Source organism: Dendrobates tinctorius, unplaced genomic scaffold (assembly GCF_039654945.1).
Source record: "Dendrobates tinctorius isolate UK_male_01 unplaced genomic scaffold, ASM3965494v1 ptg000150l, whole genome shotgun sequence".
Classification (NCBI taxonomy): domain Eukaryota; kingdom Metazoa; phylum Chordata; class Amphibia; order Anura; family Dendrobatidae; genus Dendrobates; species Dendrobates tinctorius.
The window spans coordinates 4,777,952-4,799,360 of NW_027361817.1; the positions used below are offsets into that span (position 1 = coordinate 4,777,952).

Sequence of the window (21,409 nt, forward strand, 5' to 3'; positions counted from 1 at the left end):
ATGATACAGTACCCTTTTTTGCTATTTAGATTCTGGTGTAATCCATGCTGAGCCTCTGAATGTCTGTCTGTAACTCCAGAAATATATTTGTAGATTTAAGATTACCCCAACACTGTATACAGCTGTACGCTTGTTATACCTTACCCATTTACTGCTTTTTATATAGTGGTCTAATCCATACTGAGCCAATGAGAGTCTGTTTCTAACTCTGGAAATATATACTGAGATTTACAATGACCCCCTACACTGTATACAGCTGTTCGCTTCTGATCCATTACCCTTTTACTGCTGTTTATATTGTGCAATCCATACTGACCCTGAGAGCGTCTGTGTCTGCCTCCAGAAATAAATAAGGAGATTTATAATGTTTTAACTATACTATACATACCTTGTATCTGGTGACACAGTAACCTTTTTATACTTTTTATATTCTTGACTAATGCATACTGGGACTGAGAGCGTCTGTGTCTGCCTCCTGAAATGTCTACGGAGATTTAGAATGTTTAAACTATACTATACATACCTTGTATCTGGTGATACTGTACCCTTTTTCAACTTTTTAGATTATTGTCTAATCCATACTGAGCCTGTGAGCATATGTGTCTGCCTCCTGAAATACATATGGAGTTTTTTTCTATTTTAAGTATACTATATATACCTTGTATCTGTTGATCCAGTACCCTTTGTGCCCGAAATTCATCCTGTACCCACCACTCAAAGTGTATCATTGACACCTGGAACATTGGCCCACATGTGTGATTATTTCTTGTGAATCTTCTTTTTATATTATGGTGTGATCCATACTGAGCCTGTGAGAGGCTGTGTGTTACTCGTGAAATATATATGTAGATCGCCAAATGACCCCAATACTGTATACAGTACAGCAGTACGCTTGTGTCAAGGGAGTTTCAGTCTTCCAATTAGAAATCGTCCAGAACTGAATAAGTAAGATGCTTCTTTATTGGACATGCCGGCATGGAGAGAGAATGACAGCCACACCAGGTGTGGGCCGTCCTCTGTCTAACTCAATACATATTCTTAAGAGTTTAAATAGCAAAGCCAAAAGGCGTTGAAAACACTACATTTGCAAGAAAAAGAGTACATGGAATATGCTTACCTTGTTAGAAATTCTTATCTACAGTTACCAGAGAAGTCACGCAAGATAAGGAAAGCCAGCTAACATTCACAAAAAGTAACACCCATATATTACATCAGCTAAAAAGAGTTTCAAAGTCTTAAGCAAAAATAAATGGCATATATGCAGTCATGTGCATAGATACATATATGCATACATATATATACATATACACACACTCATACATATATACACGCATGGGTATATATATACATATATATACACATACACCCATGCACAGAAAAGAAAGGACTTTATTACAATTATTATAACATTCCCTCATCTTGTAATAAAATCATTTATCTGTACACATTGGGGACAGATTTCTTTTTGTCAGATTTCACAGAAGATCTTCATATAATCTAGAGGGAGAGTAATATGTATATTTATCATTAAGTCCAAAAATTTTCATTCTTTCGTTGGATTCCAAGATCTCCATTCCTTGATGCATAGTTTTTGTTATGGCAGAGTCAATCAGTCTTTGAACAAGTCCTCAAATGCATAGAACAGCACAGCATCCACAAACAATCAGCACTCCGGCCACGATGGCAAGAGATGTCAACGCAGAAGTGAATACTCCGGACCATTTCCCAAACCATCCTTCAGTCCAGGAATATGTCATCATATCCAGAGTTCCCAGCTAATTCATTAGACAGGGCAGTCAGTCCATCAAGAGCTTTGGAGATACTTCCATCAGAATCTGTATTAAGGATAAAGGGTGCAACAAAATCCTCCAAACATTTTATATACACCTCCCTTTTCTGCTACTAACTTGTCTAATGCCATCCTATTCTACCAAGCCATGAGAGGAGTTGGTACTAATTGCTCAGCTATCCCTTTAACTGCATCTCGGGTATAATTAACAAATCTCTGTTGGTTATAGTATAAGTAGTTTATCCAATCTACATTCATTTTTATAATCACCCACCAAATTATGGATTCCCACCCGGCTGCTACCTGGATCCTAGCCTTGTACTCGTTGGTCACTCCCCTGGGAACTCCAATGTCATCTATGTAGATACTAGAATGGAAGGATCCTTGCGGAGTTTCACGCTTCTGTCTCTTCCACTACGTACCTTTGGCCATATCCCTGTTGACAACAGGTGGAACCGTATGATTGGCTGGACCACCGCACAATCCCCTCGGGAACCATGTGGTAGTCTGGCTCTTATGCTTTTATCACCGCATAACCACCATATATCCGCTCTCAGGGTAGTCTGGTCTGACCATATGGCTGAGTACTTGGCCCTGTGGGAGACAATGATCCATTCTCTACAAGAGTCGCCTTGGAGCTCTCCGAAGTCGTGCCCATGCCCTGGAAGAATAAAACAAGTATAGTTACCAGGATTAGCAATCACCTGTGGTGGGAGATCCGGTTTCTCAAGTGGAGGATATAAAAATGATAACATTTTACATTTTCCTTCCCTTTCTGAGCAGACATAAGTTTTACTATACAACTTAATTTTTTTTTTTTAAGCTTTTTGCAATGTATTGAAGCCATTCTAACCATTCATTCTTCTCCTCAAAGCCTCTCTCTCTAAAGCTAGTTTATCTTCATAAGTTAGGTTAGACAATCTAACTATGAACCCTATAGACTCTGATATGGATTCTCTCTGGCATACCTTCCTTGGGTCTATGTATGCTATTATTCTGAACTTCTATGTAGAAATTTTATATTGGCTCTAATCCTGACATATCAGCTCCTATAAACTTTGATCCCTCATCTTAGGGTTTTTTAAAAGTTCTCAGTAGCGGATTACAATTATTCTTATTTGTGTAAGGGGATTTCCTTTTTCCTAATGGAGAATCAGGCTTTAAATCTATGTAGCTATAAGGCGTATACCTATAGTCTCGGGCTACAATTGTCCACGCTGCTTTACTCCAGTCAGCACACATACATCCCTTCTGCTATTAGAGCTCATAACACAAACATACTTATCAGACTCTGCTAGTTTCACAGCTTGTTCCCTGTCTTTGCATCATTTATACAACAGACAAAAATCCACTAACATGGCAGCCTCCTGCCCAATTTCAAAAGTAGGATTTTAAAGTCCTAAATCTGAAACCATTCTACCACCCTGGACTTTCCTCTCCTGCTGGGTCCATTACCCTCCAATCTCCCATCACTATGGTCACGAAGAATATACCTGTGACTAACCCTGATGTACACATCCTAGATCTGACCGTCTTGTCCGGGTAGGGGGATGAATGGGAGACTTCACCAGTTTGAGACAAGCTTTCCCTTGTGGAAAACCTCCCTTTGTAGCTGGACTTTGACAAGCAAGTCAGATCCTACTCTGTCCCTACCTGTCTGACAAGTTTATAGTGTGAGAGATGGATCCAAGAATCTTGACTGCAGTAGGAGTAGTCCACAGGACTTGGTAAGGACCTTCCCACTTAGGATGGTGCTGGTGTCTCTTCTTTATCACCTTCACAAGGACCCAGTCTGCAGGTTTTACGATCTCCGGTTTTGTTAGTGGGTTTCCTGGAACAAAACTAGGAGTAGAAACTTCTTTGTGAGTTAATATCTTAGCCATATATTCTGCTAATGTGCAATCAACTTCCTCATCTATCCTTTTAAAGAGCTTTAGCTGAGGTAACAGAAAAGATCTCCCGTATATGACTTCAAAGCCTGTCAGCACTACCGATGTCTGTGTGACATACATATTTAGTACAACCAATAGGAGACAGTGCAACCAATTTTTCCTGTTTCCTGTATGGTCTTTGTCAACCTATTTTTCAAGCTCCCACTGTGTCTCCCAACCAGTCCGGCTGACTGAGGATGACAGGCACAGCAGTTTCCCAACTCAATTGACAATGTTTTTAGGTAATAATAACATTACTTAGTTTACTATATATTTTCTGGAACCCCAAATCTGGGTATGATTTCCTTTAGAAGGGCCTTCGGTACCATTAATGCACCAGGGTGGACAGCTTCAATCCACCTGCTGAAAGCATCCATAATAACAAGGCCGGACTTTTTCCCTCACACTTGTTCAATAAAATCCATACAAATGTGTTGGAATAAGTATTCAGGGTGAGGACATTGTCCTCTCTCTGGTCTCAGATTCCTTTAGGAATTATTTTTGCACAAGTAATGCAGATTAAACAAAAATTTTTAATAGTTAGTAAAGCCATACATCATAAATACGTAAGATATGACCTCTACCATCCCTCCTGTTGAGACATAGCTTATGCCATGGCTCAATACTGTGACATATCTTAGGAGGTCACTGGGCAGTTTATACATATAGGTCATCTTTAAAAATAACCCCTTTTGTTACCAATTTTTTTTTTTCTTTTTTTCTTTTAATGCCAATAGCATGTCATCCACATATAAGAGCATCTGGCTACCTTCTGGTGACTCACATTGAGCTAGGTTAGCTGATTTTACCTGGAAAACAATAGTAGGTGATTCACCGTACCCTTGTAGGATTCTGGTGAATGTATACCTGCTCCCCTTATATGTGAATACAAACCAAACCAGGCTATCTGGATGTACCAGGATGCTGAAGAAGACATTACTGAGATCACTGTAAAGACCTTATGTTCCGGCCTCCAGTCATTCAGCAGAGTATAGGGGTCTGGCACTGTGGGGGCTCTTGGAATCACAGCCTCGTTTACAGATGGGGGCGCCCTCCCTACTGGAAACACGGCTGTGTTAAAAGGTGAGCTGGACAGGGTATAATCACCCCTATTTTCAATCCCACATCTGCAGGTCATGAGGACCACAAAGATTCTGGGTATGTGGTCAATTCTTCCTCTAATTCTAGGAAAGGATCAGCATTTCTCACTCGTTCCCGTGCCTCGCTGCAGGTGGACACTGGGTTTCGAAATGGTGTTCCACTTTAGTACCTGTGAATATGCCTGCAGTCTGGCATTGTAAAATGAGCCATCACCCAAATCCTCCCATCGTTACTTTCCTTACACTCTTCAACAAAATCACCAAGGAATTTCCATGATCTACCTTCACATCTGGAGAGGGAAACATGTGGCACGGTGCCTCTAAAAAGCAAAAACAACAATTTAATTTGTTCTGACAGTTTACAACTGACGGCACAGTTCCCTTTATAATTCCAGTATATGGTGTGCAAAGAACACTCTAGAGCATGAAAATTCCCATATTTTATATCAGGACCCCTGAAATGCCTGTAGTACATGGAGCAGTGTAGTTCTTCAGGTGTGTGAAAATCTACATTTGTATACCTTTATCTATTGCTTCCTTGATGAAGGACTCAGTAATAAAGGATGGTCTTGCAGTTATTAGATCTAGACTGTAATAATATCTAGATTCTCCATACCTCTGGAGCACCATTGTCTCAGCCATGGATTTCACCTATAGTCCTGCAGCAGTAGGAATTATTCCCAGGCTCAGGGCTTGCATTATATCTCTCCCACACAGCTGATAATATAATTTGTGTAATTGCAGCTTTACCTGTGCCGAGGGCCCGGTGTCTCCACAGGCGTAGACAATGGCTCTCTGTGTCTTACCACTTGCTCCTTTTACCACTATGCAGGCAGCAGACAGTCCAATAGTCGGTATCTCTTCTTGATGTACTAAGGTTCTAGTGGCTCCTGAATCAACAAGAAAAGTCACCTCATGGCTTCCCACAAGGAGAGTTACTTCTGGAAATACAGTGTTTTTTTATAAATGTATTTCTACTTTAGCCAAATTAAATATTTCCTCTCTTTACACATTTCTTGTACCAAATTTTAAACTAAGTTTATCATCCAATACGACCCATCTGTCAAAGGACACATTCAGGGTCTCCTAGTGGCCCCTTCTTATCTCAAAACCACAACCACATTCCACAACAATCCTCATGTTAACAGCTTATCTCCCCACCTCAGGACTGTGTGCTCTGGGTGGTGCCTACTCCTTATTTGTCAAGACTAAAAAGACATTGACAGCGATATACAATTTTCACTCTCTATTTGTTATAATATATAAGAGTTAGGCCTATAAGTTACCAATAAGGACACATTGCACATTTGATCTGAAGACTGTTCTCTCTGGATACCTGATGAGAAAGGACCATATGCAGTCTCATTCCAGGGATACCTTCTCGGTACAATCTAATAACTTTCCAGCCATCAGATGAAATGGTCAATAACAATCCTGCCTTACAATGAGGATAAGATCTTAAAATATATATCTATGGGATAAAGTCCCATAATGATGTTACATAAAATTCTTAAACACAAAAAGACAAACAACAAGATAAGGACTATACACAATATAAACCCTGGAGCACAATGGATTTCTACCCACTTTTAAGAAGTTTGACAAATATCAGTGAAATTAATATGTCAACAAGAAGATAAAAAACCAACAGCAACAATTCAATTACTGCTCCTAATATCCAGGATCTAAATAATCCTCACTGATTACACTATGTCCTAGATATTTACCTGCTTGTATCTCTATATCTTGCCATTTTCGTCCAATGAAGGCCTGTAAGGGCCTAGTATGACAAAACAGTGTGACAAACGTGAACGGTCCCCAAGGAATGTGGTCACGATGATAAATGTGGTCACTGATCTGAACGAGATAAATATGCTCACAGGGACTTCTGACCAGTGTAACAGTACAAACACACAACGTACAACAATCTTCACAGTTAGGGACTGGACAGACACATGTACACAGAGACATAAGACAAGAGATTAAAGTTCCCTCGTACTCCTATTCCTGAAGTGCTGAGATAAAGTCCAATGACACCGCCTCTTTATATACAGAGACGTTCCCGTTCTTAAAATCAGGTATTCAGAGCACCACAGGCGCAGACTCTCCTCAGTGAAACGAGGAGGGTTCAGTCACTCTGTGTTATTAAAAGAAAAACATAACAAAACAACATAGAATATTCTCTATGGGGATCAGGTGACATGTACCTAGGTGATTTATACCACTATAATAACCTATGAGTTGTCTCCAGTCCACACATGACTGTTGAACACGCCTACTGGACTCCCTCATTTACATTCACTCAAGATAACATTCAAGGAGTCTCATGTGTAACATAAAACATATATTTATGGCGTTTTAGTTCTATGTAATTTTAAAAGACAGACAAAACAGCACACTTAACAGAAAACAACATTCAACAAAGTACAGAAGACAAAACAGAATACCGGCAAAAATTCATCTTATACCGGATTCCTTAACCCCTTAGTAGCCTATTTTTTTTTTTTTTTTAAAACAGCACCCCCTGACATATTGAAAACTTCTGTCAGGTAGTTTATTAACCCTTCAGGTGATTTTCAGGAATTATTTTGCAAAGTAGTATAGCAGGATACAGCAAGTTGTCAGCTATAGTTGACAGCCGACAGCTGCTGGATCGTCACCTGTGTTGGGATGATATTCTCTTATATCTCAGGTCAGTAAAAAGATATATTGGCTGTCATTAAGGGGTTAATCTAACGAGAATCTCCCTCGATTCTCCCATCTAGATCAATTTAACGTGCACACGGAGTTTTTTATTCCACAGTAGCCTTCTCACACTGGCTTTGTACCCATTCAAAAAATAAAAAATAAAGATTATTGTTATTCAGAGGAATATCTTAAAAGAACAAGCAAACCTCAAATCTATGGAGCTTCGCAATTTACAGGAGTTACTATAGCTCCAATTGCATGTAAACCTCCAACATACAGGAGCCTCTCACTAACTCCAATTGGAAAAGTCTACCAGTTCCCTATTCAATTCCTAAAATAACATTCATCCCATTCAAAAAAAAAAATAAAAAAATAAAGATTACTATTATTCTTCGGAATATTTTACAAGAACAAACAAAACCCCATTCCTATGGAGCTTAGCAATTTACAGGAGTTCTTATAACTCCAATTGCATGTAAACTTCCAATTTACAGGAGCCTCTCACAAACCCCAATTGGAAACGTCCACAATCACAGTTCCCATTCAATTCCAAGAATAACATTCATACTGGATTAACAAGGTTACCGAATATAATGAAAATTATTAAATGTTCTTACCTGTATTCAGATACAGACGATTCCAAGACATCCTTAGACTATACGAAATCCGTCACTTTCCCTCAGACCGGGATAACTGATTAATGCCCCTGGTGACACCTAATGTCAAGGCGGAGGACTTACTTAAGGAGTCCCAGACTCCCCCGTGCACGGTTTACAGTACTCACCAGTGAGGGAAAGGTGTTGGATTCCCGGCCAACGCACCAAAATGTCAAGGGAGTTTCAGTCTTCCAATTAGAAATCGTCCAGACCTGAATACGTAAGATGCTTCTTTATTGGACATGCCGGCATGGAGAGAGAATGACAGCCACACCAGGTGTGGGCCGTCCTCTGTCTAACTCAATACATATTCTTAAGAGTTTAAATAGCAAAGCCGAAAGGCGTTGAAAACACTACATTTGCAAGAAAAAGAGTACATGGAATATGCTTAGCTTGTTAGAAATTCTTATCTACAGTTACCAGAGAAGTCACGCAAGATAAGGAAAGCCAGCTAACATTCACAAAAAGTAACACCCATGTATTACATCAGCTAAAAAGAGTTTCAAAGTCTTAAGCAAAAATAAATGGCATATATGCAGTCATGCGCATAGATACATATAATACATACTGTATATATACATATACACACACTCATACATACATACACGCATGGGTATGTATATACATATATATAGATACACATACACCCATGCACAGAAAAGAAAGGACTTTATTACAATTATTATAACAGCTTGGGATCCATTCCCCTTTTACTGCTTTTTATATTGCTGTGTAATCCATACTGGGCCTCAGAGCAGCTGTGTCTGCCTCCTGAAATAAATATGGAGATTTTGAATGTTGAAACTATACTATATATACCGTGTATCTGGTGATACTGTACGCTTTTTCTACTTTTTAGATTGGTGTCGAATCCATACTGGCCATGACATCGTCTGTGTCTGCCTCCTCAAACATATACGTAGATTTATAATGTTGAAACTATACAATATATCCCTGTTATCTGGTTTTAAAATGAAACGCCATGCAGGCCTGGGGGTTACTCAGTACCGGGCCTTTCAGGCTCTTTTAAGGAGGAAGTATGTCACGGTGGTGATTGGGACCCGGTCCGTGGCCCTGGGTGTCCAATAAAGAAGATGACAGTTCAGATGAGGGGGAAGATGGTATGATAATTAATTTGGAAAAGGGGGATCATGACGCCACCCGTGGTAACCGGCTAGGGTAGCCGACGCTGCAATGCAGATCCTCTGAGCCGGTGTTAAAGCAGCCAAGATGATGAAGCTCGACACGGGCAGAACTGTTATGAATGAGTCACCGGAGGAGGAAAAAACAAAAATGCAAGCTTAGTCCAGAAAACCAGAGAGGTTGGTAGCTAGTGGATTGCAGACCCCTGATCCTATTCACAACAACTAACAGTAGCCGTGGAGCGTTCCTACGGTGGTCCTAGACGCCTCTTCACAGCCGGAGAACTAAATAAGCCTAAAGAAAGAAAGGGGAAATCTAAACTGCCCCAGAGCAGACCCCAAAGCAATAGACAGCCCCCAACATGTATTGTCGGTGAAAACAGATGAAAACACAAACAAAGACAGAAAGACAGGCAGCGCAAACGATGGGGCCCAACTAACTAGATAGGAAAGGACAGAAAAGATGCTGACTGCAATCCGCAAAAACCCTACCAAAAATGTCCCAACACGTCTGATAAGAAAAACGGCCCTGAAGTCACTAGACTTCAAAATCCCTATATCAGCACTCCGATATATTCTGAAGACAGAGCAAAAGAGATTTAACCGATCAGGGACAAAAATGGATATTCAGCAGAGCCCCAGCCGGGGCTGGCTGAACACAAAACTAAGTAAATCAGACAAAATCTCATGGAACAATAGCAGAGCAAAACTTAGCTTTAGAAGACAGGAACTGAACTGGAGGCCAGAGCTCAGAGCAGAGAAATCACCAGCAACCCTACAGGGCGTCGGCTGCCTTATATCCACTCAGAGATTCTGGATGTCCAATCGCAATCCACCTATTCAGGTGACAGGTTTCTCCCAGCCAAATCAGTTTCACCACCTCCTTTCACCAGCAGAGGGAGTTCATCGGACATCAAAGGTGAACGAGAAAATGAGCTCACAACAGTACCTCCCCCTTGAGGAGGGGTCACCGAACCCTCATCCACGCCACCAGGCCGATCAGGATGGGCCCGATGAAAGCACGAACCAATCTTTCGGCATGAATATCAGATGCAGAGACCCAAGAATTATCCTCCTGGCCATAACCCTTCCACTTGACCAAATACTGGAGTCTCCGTCTAGCCAGACGAGAATCCAGTATCTTCTCAACCTCATATTCCACATTACCTTCAACCAATACAGGATCAGGAGGTGCCACCACAGGAACTACTGGCTCAACAAACCTCTTCAACAGAGACTTATGAAACATGTTATGGATCTTAAATGTAACAGGAAGAGCCAATCGAAAAGAGACCGGATTAAGAATCTCCAAAATCTTGTAAGGTCCACTAAATCTAGGTTTAAACTTTGGAGAAGCCACCTTCATAGAGATATTCTTTGATGACAACTAGTGTTGAGCATTCCGATACCGCAAGTATCGGGTATCGGCCGATACTTGCTGTATCGGAATTCCGATACCGACTTCCGATATTTTTTCAATATCGGAAGTCGGCATCGGAATCGGAAGTTCAAAGTTGATTGACAGCCTGACGTCATCATGATGCGCGGTGTGTGCGCATCATGATGCGCCGTCATTTCGGGCCTTCCGGGGGTCTCTGCCGGCCTGCCGGGGGGCTGTGTGGACTGCCCGGGGTCTGTACCGGCCTGCCGGGGGGCTGTGCCGGCCTGCCGGTGGTCTGTGCACCCTGTGGGGGTCTGTACCGGCCTGCCGGGGGGCTGTGCCGGCCTGCCGGTGGTCTGTGCACCCTGTGGGGGTCTGTACCGGCCTGCCGGGGGGCTGTGCCGGCCTGCCGGGGGGCTGTGCTGATGTCCGGGGGGCTGTGCAAGCATCGTCCGATGGGACTACAAGTCCCATCTGGCGATGCCTGCTACCATGACAGTGATTGACACATTAGCCAATGATGGGACAGTAGTAGTCCCATCATCCGGCTAATGTGTTAAATGTTAAAAAAAAAAAAAAAAAAAAATACTACATACATACTACATGCATGCTACATACATACTACATGCTACATACATACTACATACATACCACATATATACTACATGCATGCTACATACATACTACATGCTACATATATACTACATGCATGCTACATACATGCTACATACATACTACATACATACCACATACATACCACATACATACCACATATATACTACATACATAACACATATATACTACATGCATGCTACATACACACTACATGCTACATATATACTACATGCATGCTACATACATACTACATGCTACATACATACTACATATATACCACATACATACCACATACATACCACATACATACCACATACATACCACATATATACTACATGCATGCTACATACATACTACATGCTACATATATACTACATACATACTACATACATACTACATATATACTACATGCATACTACATATATACTACATGCATGCTACATACATACTACATGCTACATACATACTACATATATACTACATACATACTACATGCATGCTACATACATACTACATGCTACATACATACTACATGCTACATACATACCACATACATACTACATACATACCACATACATACTACATACTACATACATACTACATATATATTACATGCATGCTACATACATACTACATGCTACATACATACTACATATATACTACATGCATGCTACATACATACTACATGCTACATACATACTACATACATACTACATACATACTACATGCATGCTACATACATACTACATGCTACATACATACTACATGCTACATACATACTACATGCTACATACATACCACATACATACTACATACATACTACATGCTACATACATACTACATATATACTACATGCATGCTACATACATACTGCATGCTACATGCATGCTACATACATACTACATACATACTACATGCTACATACATACCACATATATACTACATACATACTACATACAATACATTCATACAATACATACATAGACATACAGTACATATAACATAGAGTAACATACTTACCAATACTTGTCACATTGTTCCCCGAAGCCATTGTCTTTTACGGAATAAATATTAACATAACAAACCACAAAAATACTCACCCACGATCCGAAGCAGTCCACGAGTGTGTCCCACGACGATCTTGGGTAGAGAACTGCAGCATCAGCTGTTGCTGCCGTTCTCTACGGGCTGCAGGAATCCAATGACGGAAGGTAGGTATCCTTCCGCACTGTATTCCTCCGCCACTTAAAAAAAAAAAGTCCCTAGTCTCACTTTATGCCATTGCTGTGTGGGAAATTCCACACTCGTGGACTGCTTTGGATCGTGGGTGAGTATTTTTGTGGTTTGTTATGTTAATATTTATTCCGTAAAAGACAATGGCTTCGGGGAACAATGTGACAAGTATTGGTAAGTATGTTACTCTATGTTATATGTACTGTATGTCTATGTATGTATTGTATGAATGTATTGTATGTAGTATGTATGTAGTATATATGTGGTATGTATGTAGCATGTAGTATGTATGTAGTATGTATGTAGCATGCATGTAGCATGCAGTATGTATGTAGCATGCATGTAGTATATATGTAGTATATATGTAGCATGTATGTAGTATGTATGTGGTATGTATGTAGCATGTAGTATGTATGTAGCATGCATGTAGTATGTATGTAGTATGTATGTAGTATATATGTAGTATGTATGTAGTATGTATGTAGCATATATGTAGTATGTATGTAGCATGTAGTATATATGTAGTATATATGTAGCATGTAGTATGTATAAAAAAATAAAAAAAAATAAAAAAAAAAAATAAAAAACAAATCTGAACTGAGACAAGTAAGTTAATGGGTATGCACAATGTAAGTGCATTTTAACACATGACCATTAACCAGAGAAAACAGAAAGCAAAAAACACAAATATCCTGAACTAAAAGTTAAAAATATACTGCAAATAATGCATAAAGGTAATAATAATAATAAGGGTATTTAGTAAACATAATTTTGATCAAAATAATGTACAAGCCATCCCGCCACGTCACGGCAACCCTTGTGGGACAGTCCCTACTCTAGTATTTAAAACCTTATTACTTGCCAAGTGGCGTGAATGTGAATAAGGGTCGAGCGGCTGAACCACTTGTAACAGCTTAGGCCAGACTGGATGGCTTTCCCAGCTCAGAAAAAGGGCGGTCACACCCCTATATGCACTGAATGCACAATGAAATGAATAAAAAACAAATCTGAACTGAGACAAGTAAGTTAATGTGTATGCACAATGTAAGTGCATTTTAACACATGACCATTAACCAGAGAAAACAGAAAGCAAAAAACACAAATATCCTGAACTAAAAGTTAAAAATATACTGCAAATAATGCATAAAGGTAATAATAATAATAAGGGTATTTAGTAAACATAATTTTGATCAAAATAATGTACAAGCCATCCCGCCACGTCACGGCAACCCTTGTGTGACAGTCCCTACTCTAGTATTTAAAACCTTATTACTTGCCAAGTGGCGTGAATGTGAATAAGGGTCGAGCGGCTGAACCACTTGTAACAGCTTAGGCCAGACTGGATGGCTTTCCCAGCTCAGAAAAAGGGCGGTCACACCCCTATATGCACTGAATGCACAATGAAATGAATAAAAAACAAATCTGAACTGAGACGGGTTGCCGTGACGTGGCGGGATGGCTTGTACATTATTTTGATCAAAATTATGTTTACTAAATACCCTTATTATTATTATTACCTTTATGCATTATTTGCAGTATATTTTTAACTTTTAGTTCAGGATATTTGTGTTTTTTGCTTTCTGTTTTCATGTAGTATGTATGTAGTATGTATGTGGTATGTATGTAGCATGTAGTATGTATGTAGCATGCAGTATGTATGTAGTATATATGTAGTATGTATGTTGCATGTAGTATATATGTAGTATGTATGTTGCATGTAGTATATATGTAGTATGCATGTTGCATGCATGTAGTATATATGTAGTATGTATGTTGCATGTAGTATATATGTAGTATGAATGTAGCATGTATGTAGTATGTAGTATGAATGTAGCATGTATGTAGTATGCATGTTGTATGTATGTAGCATGTATGTAGCATGTAATTTTTTTTTTTTTTTTTACATTCAACACATTAGCCGGATGATGGGACTACTACTGTCCCATCATTGGCTAATGTGTCAATCACTGTCATGGTAGCAGGCATCGCCCGATGGGACTTGTAGTCCCATCGGACGATGCCTGCACAGACCCCCGAAGCCTGCACAGCCCCCCGGCAGGCCGGCACAGCCCCCCGGAGCCTGCACAGCCCCCCGGCAGGCCGGCACAGCCTCCCGGAGCCTGCACAGCCCCCCGGCAGGCCGGCACAGCCCCCCGGAGCCTGCACAGCCCCCCGGCAGGCCGGCACAGCCCCCCGGCAGGCCAGCACAGCCCCCCGGCAGGCCGGCACAGCCCCCCGGCAGGCCGGCACAGCCCCCCGGACCCTGCACAGCCCCCCGGCAGGCCGGCACAGCCCCCCGGCAGGCCGGCACAGCCCACCGGAGCCTGGACAGACCCCCTGGCAGGCCGGCACAGCCCCCGAAAGGCCCGTACAGACCCCAGAGAGGCTGTACAAGGGAAAAACAGGATTTTTCTTATTCCGATACCGGAAGTCCCATAGACTTGAATGGGACTTCCGGTATCGGAATCGGCGATACCGATACTTTTTTTTAAGATCGGCCGATCCATTCCGATCCGATACTTTGAAGTATCGGACGGTATCGCTCAACTCTAATGACAACCAAACCATATCACCCACCTTAAACCGGGGACCAATGGTCCTATGCCGGTTGGAAAACCGCTGGGCCTTTTCCTGGGAGAGAGACAACTTATCCACCACTTGGTCCCAAATCTGGTGCATTCTCTCCACCACAGTGTCAACACCTGGGCAGGCAGAAGACTCCACCTGCCCTGAAGAGAATCGAGGATGAAACCCAAAGTTACAAAAAAAAGGTGACATCAAAGTGGCAGAACTAGCTCTATTATTTAAAGCAAATTCGGCCAAGGGCAAAAATGAGACCCAATCATCCTGATCAGCAGAAATAAAACATCTCAAATAAGACTCCAAAGTCTGGTTTGTTCTCTCCGTCTGCCCATTGGTCTGAGGGTGAAACGCAGAGGAGAAGGACAACTGAATTCCCAGCTAGGAACAAAAAGTCCTCAAAAATCTAGAACTGAATTCCTCTGTCAGATACAATGTTCTCAGGAATCCCATGCAAGCGAACCACCTGTTGCAAAAACAAGGGCACCAACTCTGAGGAAGATGGCAACTTAGGGAGTGGTACAAGATGGACCATCTTAGAGAATCTATCACAAATCACCCAGATAACAGTCATTCTCTGAGAGACAGGCAGATCAAAAATAAAATCCATTGAAATATAGGTCCATGGCCTCCTGGGGATCAACAACCCACTAGAGCGAGAACAAGGTTTAGACCAGGAGCAAGTCCCACAGGACTGCTCAAAATTCCTGACATCACGAGATAAGGCGGGCCACAAAAAGACATTACTCTCTTCCTCCACTGGTCAGGAACATACAATTTTCCAATGGGACAACGCTCAGGTTTGTCCTCCTGAAACTCTTCCGGAGCACGTCTCAAATCGGGCGTGATGGCAGAAAGATCTACCCCCTCACCTAAGATGGTAGCAGGCTTGGTCGCAATAGGAGAATCAGCAAAGAAACTCCTAGAGAGGCCGTCTGCCTTGACATTCTTAGTGCCCGGAAGAAAAGAGACCACAAAATCAAAATGTGTGAAAAACAAGGCCCACCTAGCCTGTCTAGGATTCAAGCGTTTGGCCGACTCAAGGTAAATCAAATTCTTGTGGTCAGTGAGGACCACGACTTGATGTCTAGCTCCCTCCAACCAATGTCTCCACTCCTCAAATGCCCATTTCATGGCTAACAGTTCCCGATTCCCCACATCATAGTTGCGTTCAGATGGGGAGAACTTTCGTGAAAAGAAAGCACAGGAATTCATTTTAGATGTTACCGGATCTTTTTGGGACAAAACAGCTCCTGCACCAATCTCAGAAGCGTCCACCTCTACCTGAAACGGGAGTGAGACATCAGGTTGCCGCAAAACCGGAGCAGAAGTGAACCTCCGCTTCAGCTCCTGAAAGGAAGAAACAGCCACTGGAGACCAATTCAGCACATCAGCACCCTTCTTAGTCAAATCAGTCAATGGTTGGGCAATACCACAAAAATTAGCTATAAATTTATGATAAAAATTAGCAAAATGAAAAAAACTTCTGGAGGGCCTTCAAAGAAGTGGGCTGAACCCAATCATAAATGGCCTGTACCTTGGCCGAGTCCATTTCAATAGTTGACGGAGACAAAATAAATCCCAAAAATGAAATCCTCTGTACACCAAAAAGGCATTTAACATACAGGGAATTCCCCCTCAAAATCCGGAACACAGTCCGAAAATGTTCCACATGAGAGTCCCAATCCCTGGAAAAGATCAAAATATCATCCAGATAGATGATCAAAAATTTATCAACAAAGTCCCGGAAAATATCATTCATGAAGCACTGGAAGACAGAAGGGGCATTAGTGAGCCCAAAAGGCATCACCAGGTACTCAAAATGTCCCTCCGGAGTATTAAACGCCGTCTTCCATTCATCCCCATGCTTAATGCGAATAAGATTATACGCCCCCCTGAGGTCAAGCTTGGTAAACCAGCAAGCACCTTTAACTCTGGAGAATAGATCAGAAATAAGGGGTAACGGATACTGATATTTAACAGTAATTTTGTTGAGGGAACGATAGTCAATACAAGGCCTTAATGAACCATCTTTCTTGGCCGCGAAAAAAACCCCAGCACCCAAGGGTGAAGAGGATGGTCTAATAAACAGACTTGATAAACGAGGAAGGGATGTCGCATTGTATGTTCGAAACGCGTATATCTGCACAGAGATTGAAGCTTCAGAGACTGGGAGTTCTGTGGAAACTGTTTGGGTAAGAATACAAGGACAGAACAATGGAAAGGACACCATTGTAGGCATTTACTACAGGCCGCCTGTGCAAGCCGAAGATATAGATGAACTCTTTATGCATCAGATGGCCAAGTTCTCCAAAAAATATGACATAGTTGTCATGGGAGATTTCAACTATCCAGACATTTGTTGGGAATCTCTCTCAGGCAAAACTAACAGGTCAAGGAAATTCTTATCCTCTCTTGCTGACAACTTTAGCTTCCAAAAGGTAAGGGAGAAAACAAGGGGAACTGCTACCTTGGATCTAATCCTTATAAACAGGGAGGAAATGGTTGAGGAGGTAAAAGTGGCTGGGACCCTAGGAGGTAGCGACCATGCTATTTTAGAATTTTGGATTACTAGAGGTGGAAGACCTGTGAAGACTCAGACGTCAAGGTTAGATTTCAGAAAGGCAGATTTTAAGGGATTCAGAAAGAGAATTGGAGGGATCCAATGGCTGGATATCCTTAAAGACAAAAATGTCCAGGAAGGATGGGAAATCTTGAAAAATGAAATTCTCAAAGCACAGTTGTTAACAATTCCGAAAAGAGGGAAGAATAGGAAGCATTTAAGGAAACCAGGATGGATGAACACAGAACTTAAGCACATGCTAAAAAGGAAGAAAAAAATGTTTATAAAATGGAAAGAGGGAGGCATATCTAAAGAACAATATAATGCTGTCTGCAGAACCTGCAGGGCACAAATCAGATTAGCTAAAGCTGAAAATGAACTGAGGCTTGCAAGAGATGTCAAAAGCAATAATAAAGGATTTTGGGGATATGTCAAAAGTAAAAGAAAAGTCAAAGATGCTATAGGATTTTTACAGGATGAAAATGATGAAATGGTAAGACAGGATGTTGAGAAGGCTGAACTTTTAAATTCCTATTTTGCATCTGTTTTCTCTCAGAAAGGAAATGCAACATCAACTGTTATTCACTGTCCTATTAAGGGAATAGAAGAATCCAGGATATCTATAAACAGAAAGATAGTGAGGAAACACTTAGCTAACCTAAATGAATTCAAGTCTCCAGGTCCAGATGAATTACACCCCAGAGTACTGAAGGAGATAGCAGAAGAAATTTTTGAACCCCTCTCCATAATCTTTGAAAATTCTTGGAGAACAGGAGTAGTGCCAGAAGACTGGAGAAGAGCAAATGTTGTTCCTATCTTCAAAAAGGGGAAGAAGGTGGGCCCAGGCAACTATAGGCCGGTGAGTCTGACTTCTATACCAGGAAAGATCTTTGAACAAATTATTAAACAACATGTATGTCAATACCTGGATAAGAATGAAGTGATTAAACAGAGTCAGCATGGGTTTCTAACTAATAAGTCATGTCAGACTAACTTAATTTCCTTCTATGACGGTATCACTGATTGGGTGGATCAAGGAAATGCTGTAGATATAGTATATCTTGACTTCAGCAAAGCATTTGACAAAGTCTCTCATACAATCCTTATTGAAAAAATGACTAAGTATGGAATGGACAAGGCAACTGTTAGGTGGATTCATAACTGGCTTAGTGATCGGACCCAAAGAGTGGTCGTAAATGGCTGCACATCCAGTTGGAAGAATGTCTCAAGTGGGGTACCACAGGGCTCTGTCCTGGGCCCTGTATTGTTCAACATCTTTATCAACGATTTAGATGAAGGAATTGAGGGTAAACTGATTAAATTTGCTGATGACACAAAGCTAGGAGGGATAGCTAATACTAGAGAAGAGAGAGAGAGGATTCAAAAAGATTTAAATAAACTGGAGAAGTGGGCAGCAACTAACAGAATGGTTTTTAACAGGGAGAAATGCAAAGTACTACATCTGGGCAATAAAAATGAAAAAAGCATATATAGAATGGGAGGAATAGGGCTAAGTGACAGCACATGTGAAAAAGACTTGGGTATACTAATAGATCACAGACTGAATATGAGTCAACAGTGTGATGCAGCAGCAAAAAAGGCAAATGCAATTCTAGGATGTATTAACAGAAGCATACAGTCTAGATCACGTGAAGTCATTATTTCCCTCTACTCCTCTTTGGTCAGACCTCATCTGGAATATTGTGTCCAGTTTTGGGCACCACATTTTAAAAAAGACATCAACAAACTGGAGCAAGTTCAGAAAAGAGCGACCAGAATGGTGACCGGTCTGCAAACCCTGTCTTATGAGGAAAGGTTGCAGGATTTGGGAATGTTTAGTTTGCAAAAGAGAAGACTGAGAGGAGACTTAATAGCTGTCTACAAATATCTAAAGGGCTGTCACATTGTAGAAGGATCAACTTTATTCTCATTTGCACAAGGAAAGACTAGAAGCAATGGGATGAAACTGAATGGGAAGAGACACAGATTAGATATTAGAAAAAACTTTTTGACAGTTAGAGTGATCAATGAGTGGAACAGGCTGCCACGAGAAGTGGTGAGTTCTCCTTCAATGGAAGTCTTCAAACAGAGGCTGGACAGACATCTGACTGGGATGATTTAGCGAATCCTGCTTTGAGCAGGGGGTTGGACCAGATGGCCCAGGAGGTCCCTTCCAACTCTACGATTCTATGATTCTATGATATGACTCTTCTCCAAAGACTCCTTAATGTTAGATCGCATAACCTCATGCTCGGGTACAGATAAATTGAAAAGTTGACCGTTGGGAAATTTACACCCAGGGCTCAGCTCAATTGCACAGTCATAACTCCTATGAGGAGGCAAAAACGCAGACTTATTCTCACTAAATACATCATAAAAATCAGCCAAATAGTCAGGAACATCATGAGACTGGGGAGAGGTGGAGAAAACAGGAGTGTCACTAAGAGCACACTGACAACCCCAACTCACCACAGACACAGATTTCCAATCCAAAACTGGATTATGGATTTGCAACCAGGGAAACCCCAGAACAATGGTATCATGCAAATTATGCAACACCAAAAATCTGCAATTTTCTTGATGGTCTGGGGCGACCCGCATTACCACCTGGGTCCAAAACTGAGGTTTATTCTTCGCCAAAAGAGTTGCATCAATACCCCTCAAAGGGATAGGCATCCGCAGAGGTGTCATAGGAAACCCACAACATTTAGCAAAATCCAAGTCCATCAGGTTCAGAGCCGCTCCTGAATCCACAAAAGCCTTAGCTGAAAATGTGGACAGGGAGCAGATCAGAGTAATTGCCAGAACAAACTCAGGTTGTACACCACCCACAGCAAATGTGTGTGCAAAACGTTTCTCTCATTTAGGGCAGACAGGAATATTATGAGGGGCATCTCCACAGAAAAAACACAGCTTATTACGCCTTCTGAACTCCTGACGTTGCACCCTAGACAAAACTCTATCACATTGCATAGGTTCAGACATTTGTTCAACAGATGGCAACATTTCTCGTGTAATTTTATGTTCACGTAAACGCCGATCAACTTGAATGGCTAATGACATAGAATCGTCAAGACCAGAGGGAACAGGAAATCCCACCATAGTATCTTTTACGGTTTCTGACAAACCCTTCCGAAAGAGAGCTGCCAAGGCACCATCATTCCAGGTAGTAAGGACCGCCCACTTTCGGAATTTTTGACAGTACAAATCTGCAGAATCCTGACCCTGGCTCAATACCAACAGGGCTTTTTCAGCTTGATCAATAGCATTAGGCTCATCATACAACAACCCCAAGGCTTGAAAAAAATGCATCCACATTAGTTAGAATAGGATCATCAGGTGTCAAAGAAAACGCCCAATCCTGGGGATCGCAGCGCAGCAAAGAGATGACAATTTTAACCTGCTGCGCGGAGCTCCCCGATGAGCTAGGCTTCAAGGCAAGAAATAATTTACAATTATTCTTAAAATTCAAAAATTTAGACCGATCCCCAAAAAACACATCAGGAGTAGGGATCTTTGGTTCAGCAGCATGTGAATGAGCAAGATAGACGGAAATTCCCCGCACTTCAGCAACGAGCTGCTCCACACGATCAGACAATTGCTTAATCTCCATTAAGAAAAAATTCCTCCTACGGCCCCAGAGAAAAAGAGGAAAAAATAAACATTAAAAAAAAAAAAATTCTGACACTTTTCTTTTTACAATTCTTTCCTGCTATTGAGTACCCTAGAAT

General features: G+C 41.3%; 1 long non-coding RNA gene across 1 annotated transcript; it reads right to left on the reverse strand.

The window, feature by feature from the left end:
• Positions 1-942: 942 nt before the first annotated feature.
• On the reverse strand, positions 943-8,634 carry LOC141049858 (uncharacterized). The gene is made up of 2 exons (XR_012220456.1): positions 8,126-8,634; positions 943-6,677 (listed from the first exon to the last, which is right to left on the reverse strand). It is a non-coding gene; the product is annotated as an uncharacterized lncRNA (long non-coding RNA).
• Between the last annotated feature and the right edge of the window lie 12,775 nt (positions 8,635-21,409).